Raw genomic sequence first — 11558 nt, forward strand, 5'->3', positions numbered from 1 at the left:
GATGTGATGCCAGCACTCAGCTCTGCCATTTATCAGCGACATGTGTTCTTGTGAAGTGGATTAACCTCTCTGAGCTTTGGCTTCCTCATTCATAGGCTGATGGCAATAACAGTACCTTCCTCGGACTTCCCTGGTGGCGCAGTGGTTAAGAATCCGCCTGCCAATGCAGAGGACACGGGTTCGAGCCCTGGTCCAGGAAGACCCCACATGCCGCGGAGCAACTAAGCCTGTGTGCCACAACTACTGAGCCCATGCTCTAGAGCCCGCGAGCCACAACTACTGAAGCCCACGTGCCTAGAGAGCGTGCTCCACAACAAGAGAAGCCACTGCAATCAGAAGCCCACGCACCGCAACTAAGAGCAACCCCAGCTCGCGGCAACTAGAGGAAACCTGCTCGCAGCAACGAAGACCCTACGCAGCCATAAATAAATAAATAAATTACAAAAAATAGTATCTTCCTCATCAGATGTACTAATGTACGTAAAGCAGTCAACGCGGTGCCTGGCACATAATAAGTATGCAAGCATGCATTAAACCCAGAGTCAGCAAATTATGGCCTGCAGACCACCGGTTTTGTAAAGTTTTACTGGAACACATTCACACTCATCATTTACATATTGTCTATGACTGCTTTCTGTTCACAACAGCAATGAGTAGCTGCAACAGAGACCATGTGGTCTGTAAAGCTGAAAATATTTGCTACTTGGCCCTTTCCAGAGTTTCCAATTCCTGGATGAACAATAAAAAACAACTATTATGATAGTGATAGCTCAATTTTCTTTTCTTTTCTTTCTCTCTCTCTCTCTGTGTATGTGCATAGAAAGGAACTGACTTTCAAAGAAGTATAGCAACTTACTGAAAATCACCCAGCAAGGTGGTGACGGGGATTCTCTTATACCCATTCCCACCCCATATTCCTTCCTGCACTTACAGAACCTTAAAGGAGGTCATTTCTTTCAGGAAGTATGTTTAGCTTGCGGTCCCATAACACATTTGCTATTTTTTTCAACTGATTGGCTTTCAATTCAAATTGAACTTACTAAAACCAAACATTATCATTTAGGGCTTTGAAGATGATTAAATGTTGTACATAGGTTTGTTCATCCCAAGAACCCTACCCCAAAATATTCTTGATAAAACTTTGGCTCAGACATCCCCCCACTGTGCTTATCTCCCTCTGGGCTCAGTTTGCTTTGAAGTCAGTGGATGCAGAAAACGTCCCCAGGGGGAGTGTCCCCAACTGGAGGCTTGATCTCTGAAAGTAAGTTCAACAAAAGCCTCAGGGTCACTCCAATGATCATTGAGCCCGTAGGTTAAAAGCTGAGGAGTGCAGACAAATTGGCAGTTACAAATTAGGTGTCCAGAAAGACAGTTCAACTGAAAAAAGTATTTTACTTCTACAACACCCGGGCTCACTTACTGATAAGCTCTAAAGAGACACTTTTACAAAGTGAATTTGATGTGTAGCTTTGTTCTCTTCACTTCTATCCCCAGAACACCCTTGCTATTAAAATAAAAAGTAGAATTTGAACTAAATCCTTAAAAAGGGAAAACATATGCAAGTAACTCAAGAGAGAAAAGGTTAATAAACAGGTTTAATAATCCTGCTTATTAAACCCCCTCCATGGGTTTATCACTGAGGTTGAAAAAAGACAGCATCAGAACACACATAAATGGTTTCTCCCAGCCCATTGTGTTGTCTGCCCTTCTACTATGTAACCCTTACAAAGCTACTTTGTTAAAAACAAGAAACTTTTACAAACAGAATTATTTTCTCACCCAGATGTTATGTCGGTTTATTTGCTGAGATACGTCTTTCTCTGATCCAAAGATGAACTTCCAAACTATACTAAAAGTCATATAGGATGAAAACTTAGTGAATTCAAAAATTATGCTTTAGGGTTTGGAGTTGATAAAAAAAAAAGAAATAGCAACTAGATTTGAACCATTGGAGGTTTTGGTGTTAATTTTTTTTTTTTAATTTTTATTGGAGTATAGTCGATTTACAATGTTGTATTAGTTTCAGGTATACAGCAAGGTGAATCAGTTATACATATACATATATCCACTCTTTTTAGATTCTTTTTCCATATAGGCCATTGCAGAGTATTGAGTAGCTGTTAATTATTTTGACTCTTTAACATTTTATTCAATTTAAGGTAAATTTATTTTCTTCTTTCCTAAATGGCTCTGGGATTAAGAGCAAGTCTCAGACTTGAGGCAGAATTTTACAGCCAAGTTACAAAAGCCTGACAAACAAAGTTTATAATGGGAACACACAACAACATGACCAGCACTACTACGATGGAATCAAAATATGTGGGAAATAAATTTTTTTCCAGTAATATACAGGAGAATATGAAATTCCCACATTGAAATAAAGCATATTTGCTGGTTATTTACTAGGAATAAGTATTTCTATGTTGAGGGAATACAGAAATTCAATCCGCACATGCCTGAAAAATGTGAACACAGGTAATGGCCAACTTGTCTTGCTTCCTCATTGAAACCAAATGGAATTTGCCTACAACAAGCAACTCTTATTTTGTGAGTATAAATTCAACAAGAGATTTAAAAAGAGGGAGAAAAAGACTGAAGCCAGACTACATAAAATAGGAAAAACAGCAGAATACCCCAGTTGTTCAACCCAGGGCAGATATAAAATAAAACTGAAAATAGCTTAAGGAAGATGTTATACAGGTCCTGGTGTTCCTTCATGTTGCATTTGAGCAGGAAAAAAAAAAAAATGGGGAGAATACAAGATCTGGTCCCTTAGCTTCACAAAGCTCCATCCCAGCTGGAGAGCCATAGTGTTACATGCATTCATGAACACAGATGGGTCACACTTCAGTACTGGTTCAGAGTGTCCCCATTTTCCAATCCCTGGCAGAATCTCTCTGATCATTTCTTATCTTTCAGAAAGTAGGAGATCAGTCCTGTTATTTACCACCACAGAGAAGTTAACCCATGGCCCACCCTCCTTTCTGTTCTTCTGTCTTTTTAAATTCTGGGTTCTCCTGTTTTCTCAGCTCATCTCCCCACAGAGAGCTTTTCTTGGGAGGGCATGTGCGTTCACTTTTCCTTATGGTCATCATCTTAATAGCTTACAGTTATGTAGCACTTCCCACTTTCCACACTCTTTCAAACATCCCAGGGGGCTTCCCTGGTGGCGCAGTGGTTGGGAGTCCGCCTGCCGATGCAGGGGACACAGGTTCGTGCCCCAGTCCGGGAAGATCCCATATGCCGCAGAGCGGCTAGGCTCGTGAGCCATGGCCCCTGAGCCTGCGCGTCCGGAGCCTGTGCTCCGCAACGGGAGAGGCCACAACAGTGAGAGGCCCGCGTACCGCAAAAAAAAAAAAAAAAGAAAAGAAAAAAAAATCCCATAGCGCCCCTATGCAGTAGTATTATTATTCTCAATTTACTCAGGAAATGAAACCAGTATTAACAGACTCATTGTTTATATACATGATCCATTCCCAGCCCCATCCCGAAAAAAGGATTATAACTTCTCATTTATAAGCATTACATAAATGACTTTCTCATATAAACAGAACATTCCTTTTGGACACCAAAGCTCCATTTTAATCATTTTGTAAGAAATCCTTCTCAAAAAACTTGTATGTCATAAAGGATAGTCAATGCAATTTAACCTTTTCTTGAAGAGCCGAATATAAATGTAAATATCATTATCTTATAATTATGTAATATAGTTTTGTTCCTTTGAGTCTAGCAATTTTCCCCCTTATTCCTTTCAGGCTATCTGCTGTAACTTCCTATTTTAGTGGGCCTGCCTCTTACAGTCACATTTCTGTTTCAAATACCCTGAAGTCATCTAAACCAAGAACTGGACAACCGTGTTTATTAAAAACTGCATGTCAGATAAGGTTCAAGGAATGACATAGAAATTATTGTTAACAAGTTTGGTGCAGAGATCTTAAGAAAGCTATTTCACTTTTCAAAGAAAGCCCTTTTCAACTTTTCCATCCAGGACCATGTTAAGAAAGGAAAACCTGAGGTTTTCCTTATCTGAAGTCTAACCTTCAGATAAGCTAGGTGGTTGTGAACTTTGATTTCCATTTTCATTCACATCTAACCAGTTTCTTATATCCTCCTGTGAGTTATCTGCCAACAGGTCTCAAAGCAGAGTAGGAATCTATGAACAATATTACTTTTTTGCCCAGTGTTACTGGTACTACATTAAGTCACAACAATTTGAACAATCTACTCCAGACCCCCAAAATTACTTTGAATAATTTCAAGAAGAAAAAAAATAATCAAAGTTGATAACTGATGCAAAAACATCTTTTCCAAGATTTACTTACTTTAATGAGAGGAAAGTCCACTGGAATAGAAGTCAAGAAATCTAGTTTTAATGCTAACTAGCTATGTGATCTTAGCTAAATCACTTGATTTATCTAGTTCAAATAGTCTATTTTTGTTTTTAATTAACTGACATGATTGAACAACATGAATTTTAAGGTCCCATTCAGCTTCCCATATAACCTGGCATTTAAAATAGGGTTTGATAAGCAAAATCTATGAAGTGTATGACATCTAGTGGCTTCTCAGTTCATGTACATCCTGACTATCCAACAATTCCCATGAAGTCGCCATGGATTAGTACAATCTCATACATGCAAACATTTAGAATTTTAAAAGAGTGATCTAGAGGATAATCTAGTTCAACCTCCTCATTTTACACTCATGACAACAGAACAAATAGTGGTCATATCCTTGCTTAATTAAGGACCCAGAGCTAGAGGTTACCCACAGTCTGTTGACTCTAAATCCAGTGTGTTTGTCTTCTTTATTTTTATGTTCCCCACAAATGCCAAAAAAGGCAAGAAATAGTACCATAAAAGACCAAGAAGAGTTTTATTCCTTTATGCAAGATCATGTCAATGAAAAATTAATCAGTTGATCTAAGAAAGAAATGCAAAATTTTATTCAAGCCAAATTGAGGATTTTAACCTGGAACAGCCTCTCAGAAAGCTCCCAAAACTATTTCGGGTGTTAGAAGTCAAAGCACAGTTATAGGGCTTCCCTGGTGGTGCAGTGGTTAAGAATCTGCCTGCCAACGCAGGGGACACAGGTTCAAGCCCTGGTCTAGGAAGATCCCACATGCCGTGGAGCAACGAAGCCCGTGCACCACAACTACTGAGCCTGAGCTCTACAGCCTGTGAGCCACAACTACTGAGCCCACGTGCCACAACTACTGAGCCTGTGTGCTACAACTACTGAAGCCCACGTGCTTATAGCCCGTTCCCCACAACAAGAGAAGCCACTGCAATGAGAAGCCCGCGCACCGCAACAAAGCGTAGCTCCCGCTCACAGCAACTAGAGAAAGTCTGCGTGCAGCAACGAAGACCCAATGCAGCCAAAAATAAATAAATAAAATTTTAAAATTAAAAAAAAAAAAAGAATTACCAAAAAAACCACACCACAGTTATATACGTTTTTGAGATGGGGCTATACATTAAATGATGTAGATAGTTTGCACAATCCAAATCTGAAAATACAAAATGGTGGATCATTGTGACCCTTTTCAAGATTGTAAGGAGACAGGTTAGGGGGTCCCCTAAGAAAGAGAACCAGAAATGGCTTTCTTGACATAAGAGAATCCATTTTGGCCTAAGCCATTGTGTGACCTAAGCCTGGCCACAATGCTTGCCCTTAAACAGGTCAAAGTAATTCATGATTTTAAGGGAGGGAATGCAGAAACTAGGGAGGAGCAGTCAAGAAACAATAGTGCAGCCTTGGGGCAGGGTCCTGGTTCCTCAAGGGACATACATGACATATCTTTGAGTTCTGCAGGAACTAAGGCCCCCCACCGAGGTGGAGGATAGAATGATGACTTCAATCAACCTTTGCCCCAATTCTAGGCTGAATTCTCCTCTGCTCAAGCCCCTTCACGAATATACATGTACCCTTAGCTTAAAACTTCCCCAATTTTGCTGTTTGGGAGACACTGCTTTGGGAGTGATCCCCAGTGTTCTCCTTACTTCCCACAAGTAATAAACCCTTCCTTCTCGTGATCTTTAGCTCTGTTGTGTCTACTGGCTCAACACCCACCAAGAGGAGAACCCAGTTTTCAGGTAACAAGATCAAGAAGGAATATAATCTTTTAGGAGTTGTTGGTGCTAGGAGATAGTTGCTCTTTATGGTTGAGCCAGTATTTCTGCCAAAAGGGAGGTTTGGTTGATGCATAATGCAGCTACACAACGCACAGTAGAGGCAAAAGAGGAGGCCAAAGGGCAGAGAAAAAATTTTATGTTTAAATGTTTCTTAACTTGCCTTAGAATATGAGTTTTTATTTCACCAATCATTATCTGTCATCATACCTCTTAGTGATTATCACACTGTTTTATAATGGTTGTTTACTTGTTTAAATTTCCTCATTAGTCATGAGTTTCATGAGACTAAGAACCCCAGGTCTCACTCATTTTTGTGGCCCTGGTACCTACAGTTATATTGAGCCTATCACTGATGCTAAAATCTATATATTTACTATCTATCATCTATTTATCTACATACTTATCAATCAAGGATTGGTAACATATTGTCAATATATCCTTTTTAAATGTAGTGAAGAGTGTGTAATTTTATAAAATAAAAATGTAATTGTGTATTACTTGTGTGGCCAAAAAGAAGATAAGTTTATTGGACTGTTTTCCCCACCTTCCATTGGAAAACCACTTATCTTCATTCTGCATCACTTGGGTGGGTCTCCCTTGACCCCAGAGGAGATTCAGCCCCAGAAGTTCATGACCCAGGCTTGGCCACTTTGTCTTCCCCATTTTTCTGGGCATGTCTGTGAGGGTATTTCTGGATAAGAGTAACATCTGAATGAGTAGACTAAAGCAGACTGCGCCTTCCTAATGATCCACTGAAGATCTGAATAGAAGAAAAAAGCTAAGTGAGAGGAAACTCCTCCTGCCTGATTATTTGAGGTGGGACATTGTCTAGTGGAAACTCAATTTCCCACTGATTAACAGGATTACGCATCCTGGCTAGTACAGTAATGTGGGAAGTTGGGTGAGGCTGGGGAAGTAAAGCTAGATCCCAGATAAGGGGGACCAGATCACTCTGCTTCCAGCTTCGCTCCACTACAATCCACTCTCTGGTACAGCCAGCGTAAACTTCCTAAGACAAATCTGATAGACCTAATCCTTCTTATGTCTCTTCATTGGTCCTGAAAAAAAGTGTAAACTCTCTATACATTGGCCATCATCTCTAAATTCTGCTTCTCTGTCCAGGACCCTTTTTTTTTTTAACCACTACCCCATTTCTACGTGGCCCGTTATAGACACACAATTTTAAACATCTTTTGGTTTTGTTTTGTCGTTTGCCATGTGCTGAGATCACTCTTCACTTGCAAGACTGTCACTCAGTGAAGAAAAATTAGAATTATGATCCTAGTTACACTATACATAAAAAAGAAAACAGGTAAAAGAAGCTATTTATTCCTGAAAACCTTTCTGGAACAACTAACCAATAAATATATGGTAAACACATGCTATGCATTAAACCCTTAGTAAAGGTGCATTGGCTAATACAGTGACACATAAAACAACGTTTCTGTCTTCAGTTAGCTGTATGAAGAATATGGAGACAATATTCCTAAATATTAAAATAAAAATTAAAAATGATAAAAGATACAAACACTAAGATCAACATAACAACAGGAATGCCTTCATATGCTTTCATGTGATAGTCCATGACTGTCAGGAAATCACCCAGTGTTGAGGTGATGCAGTTTAGAAGAGTGGAAGAAACATACATTTTAGAGACAGATAGACCTGTGGTCCACTCCTAGCCCTGATTTTACTAACTCTATAACTGTGACCAAACCACTTAACCTCCCTAAATCTGTTTCCAAAATGATGAGGTACCATGCAGAATAATTATGGGGATTAAATAAGTTGCTCAAAAGCAGTAGAGATTTCCACCTGGAACACAGATGTTTGAATGTGAAACACCTAGGCTGGAGCCCCTGGGATGTAAATGACCATCCTACAGCCAGAGGGCCCCTGAATGGTGAGGAACTGGAGAAGTGGTGCTCCTTGAGCTCTGTGCTGAGATAAAAGAAGCAGATCACAGAGCAGGAAAGGACCCAGAAAACACAGGTGAAGGAAGGAGACTATTAGAACACTGTAAAATTGATCACGTGTCTCCCTATTTGCTACCTCTGTCCTCTGTCATTCCCCCATCTACTCTCTACAAAGGCAAATGCAAATGCTTAAAATAAGGAACACTATGGACTTCATTTCAACGACATACACGAGAGAGGAGGTGAGAAGAATCCCATCTCACAGTCTGTCTCGGAGGAAGAAAAGTCTCTGGAAAGAAAGTAGCTTCTGGCATCTTCAGAGAAAAGGGAAGTAAGCTGAGTCCTATGAGCCTGCACAGAAAAAGGGAGAGGTGAGAAACGCTGAAAATGTGACCCTTAATTGCCATGAGGCACATTCAGGTTCCCAACATCTGATTAACTTCCAAAAGAAATATATACCCAACATATGCTCTAGATACAAATGGTAACTATGAGGTTTGCTAAGGCCTTATGCTGGCCATAGACAAATGGCAAGATTTAGATGGATCTGAAGGGCTAAGATCATGAGCAAGTGAGCAAAGGCCAGGATACAGAGAAACACTGTCACCTCTCCTGGGGTACATCTATTTCACTGGAATTTATGAGGGCAGAGAAGAAACATAAACTGGAAAGTTACTAGGGTCTAAGTTGTGAAAGCTCTTTATTGCTAGGATAAGGACAACCTTTGCTCTAGGCAATGAAAAATCATTGTAAGGTTCTCAGCAAAGAAGAGGTATGACAAAACTGAAGATTAATTCAGGGGGATTTTTTAGGATAGTTCCTAATGAACCTAGAGTAAACCTGAGAGGGTAATTAGCCAGAACATTCATTTCCCCAAACGTAATTAACTTTTATAGCCCTTTAGAGTTTGCAAAGGACTTTTCATACATCTAGTTTCATTTTATTCTCCCAACAAGTTCCAGAATCACCTGTTATTCTTATCTACATTTTATAGCTGAAGAACATGAAGATATCAGACAGGGTCTGCAGCATCTGCCTGAGAGAGTGGCTGCTTCAGGTTTCCCTGCACTAAACATTAGGCTGGGGCATTCTGTCAAGTATTGTCAAAAGGAATAATATTTGCTTTTTATAGTCTTTTTCTGCCCATGTGCAGGATATTAAAACACAAAGGCAGCTAAGATACACATGGACTATAGAGCACTGCTCTATGGTAGTACTAGGACTAGCTGTAGTTTTAGAACTAGGTCTAGGTATCCAGAGCTAGATCAGCTGTCCCAAATTCCACTCCTCTTTGCATGACTTTTGAACTGTATTTAAGGATAAAAGCCTGGAGGGAGTGACTTTTGTGGTTTATCCAGCGATTTCACCAGCTATGTGATCTTAAGTAGACTCTTGAGAATTAAAAAAAAATTTTTTAATTAGTTTGTGTTATTGACAAAAAGTCAAGGATATAGGCCTTTATTACAAAGACAATATGTTCTTTTGGGGGATTGCAGTAGAGAAACAATTCAATTAAATTATTGCAAGCCCAAAGGTGAAGAAGGTAATTAAAATACTAAAAAGACCTGTGTCTGAAGTCTCTGTCTCAGGGAAGCAGGTGTTCTTAGGAGACCAAGAGGAAGGAGAGGTGCTTGGAAAATACACTTCAGTTTTAGTGTTAGAAATCAGCAGTGTTACACTGAAAGTAAAACAAGAGAAGACAAGCTGATTAAGCTGCAGAGAGAAATTCCCTTAAGAAAAAAATTACTATGGTAGAGGCAAGAAGGGAAAAAGCGTATCTTTAACGAAAGGATAGATAGGAAACGGAGTAACCTCAAAAGGTAGAAGAGAACTAAGGTATTCTTCAAAAACGCAGTAGAAAATGGGGAATGTGTTAGATGTTATTAGGTCAAAACAATGAGATCCACGGAAATAAAATCTAACAGGATGGGAAGCAAAGCCACTAAACAAACTGGAAAACTCAGAAGAAACCAGGGTTCAAACACCACGGAGTGCCCTCTTCAAGGTGTAGATAGGCTTTCTATTTTGGAAGCACCTACTAAAGCTTGACACTGTCATTCAAAATGCCCACAGAACATCTGGACAGTTTTGAAAAGTAAACCAGAAACATTGGTGTAAAATACTCAAAGAGTTAGACAGTGAGTTTCAATTTGACCAAGTAATTATGCTTGTGCCCTGAGTAAACATATGGTTTTTTTAATATATATATATATAAATAATAAATCTGCATCAGCATTATCTTCTCTGCTGTGGTCTATAGTGATGCTATATGCTATGAATCTGCATAATGATTGGTAACATCGTCAACAGCATTCACAATTGTAACCATATTTTTCAGATACAAAATGATTTGCAGGATTAACTGCAAAGAAATCAGAAGGGAAAAAATTCATATCAGTAAGGACCATATGTCTGATAGCTCTAAGGATTTCAGACTAAAACATAAGCCAAGATTTATTTGGAAAGCATTGTGTCACTCCAAATGTGACTGGTAAGTAATTTTATCATAATAATGAACACCTTATAAGTGGTGTCACATTTTCCAAAGTGCATTGCATGGAACAACTAGTTTTGTCAGATGTTGTTAGAAGTTAAGCACCCTTGCATCCCCTCCCCAACAAAAACCTCCACAAAAACACCCTCTTAGTTCTTTTTAAGTGAAATAGCACCCAAATTCCTTTATAGTAACTGTAAATACTGCTAAATGAATCACAAACACGTTTTGCCTTAGAGATAACACTCGCAGCACCTGTCATGCTCAGCGTCTCCTTCTAAAGGTGCCCCCAGTCCATGAGGAAAACAGCTGATCCCTGCAGCACAATGGCTAAACCACATGACCAGCCCCTCAGCCATTACAGATAAGACCAGGGGAGGCACCCGACCTAAGGAACAACCAATCCATCCATAAGCTGGCCTGTGACTTATGATGATGTGGCTTGGCAATTAGACAACTACTCTGATTCTCCCTGGTAACTTGAACCAGGACATGTGGAATAAATTGGCCAGCTGGTAATAGGAGGAGAAGCAAAAGACAAGACTGACTGAATCTTGTTACTAGCAGAGTACTAGAGTTCAAAGGACAACTTCCTTATACTACAGAGCACCTCGGATTCTGATCAACAGCCTCGCATGAGGCCCAGTTGTCAATTTTCCTGCAATCCACCTGGCCTGGCTACACAGATGAGATTCTCCTTTCTCTTTCTACTTCAGGTTGTTTAAGAATAAATTTCCTATTTGTCAAAATCACCAAATGAGTTTCCTTCTTGCAACCAAAAGACCACGCCTCCCCATTCTCCCTGTAATCAGATTCATTCTTACCTGGTTATGTTCCAGCTGAATGTTTTCCTAAGATGTACTAACAGCAAAGGAGAACTTTCCATGCAATCTTCCATTGTTACACACCCTCTGTACTTCCTTTCTTTTTTAATGTTCTTACCTGAGTGAATAAGAGATTATAGATCATCTTGAATCTTCTCTAATTCATATTTCTAAAAAGTTGATTATGTGC

General features: G+C 39.5%; 1 long non-coding RNA gene across 4 annotated transcripts in view; it reads right to left on the bottom strand.

The window, feature by feature from the left end:
• Positions 1 to 11558, bottom strand: part of LOC149749523 (uncharacterized) — a 414530-nt gene that overhangs the window by 400168 nt on the left and 2804 nt on the right. For all 4 annotated transcript variants that reach the window (XR_016392620.1, XR_016392617.1, XR_016392619.1 and 1 more), the window contains exon 2: positions 11369 to 11486. This is a non-coding gene — a long non-coding RNA (uncharacterized LOC149749523). The remainder of the gene's footprint in view (positions 1 to 11368; positions 11487 to 11558) is intronic.

This window comes from Delphinapterus leucas, chromosome 3, assembly GCF_059928025.1.
Source record: "Delphinapterus leucas isolate spDelLeu-1000000601 "Yukka" chromosome 3, BTC_Dleu_Yukka2, whole genome shotgun sequence".
NCBI lineage: Eukaryota > Metazoa > Chordata > Mammalia > Artiodactyla > Monodontidae > Delphinapterus > Delphinapterus leucas.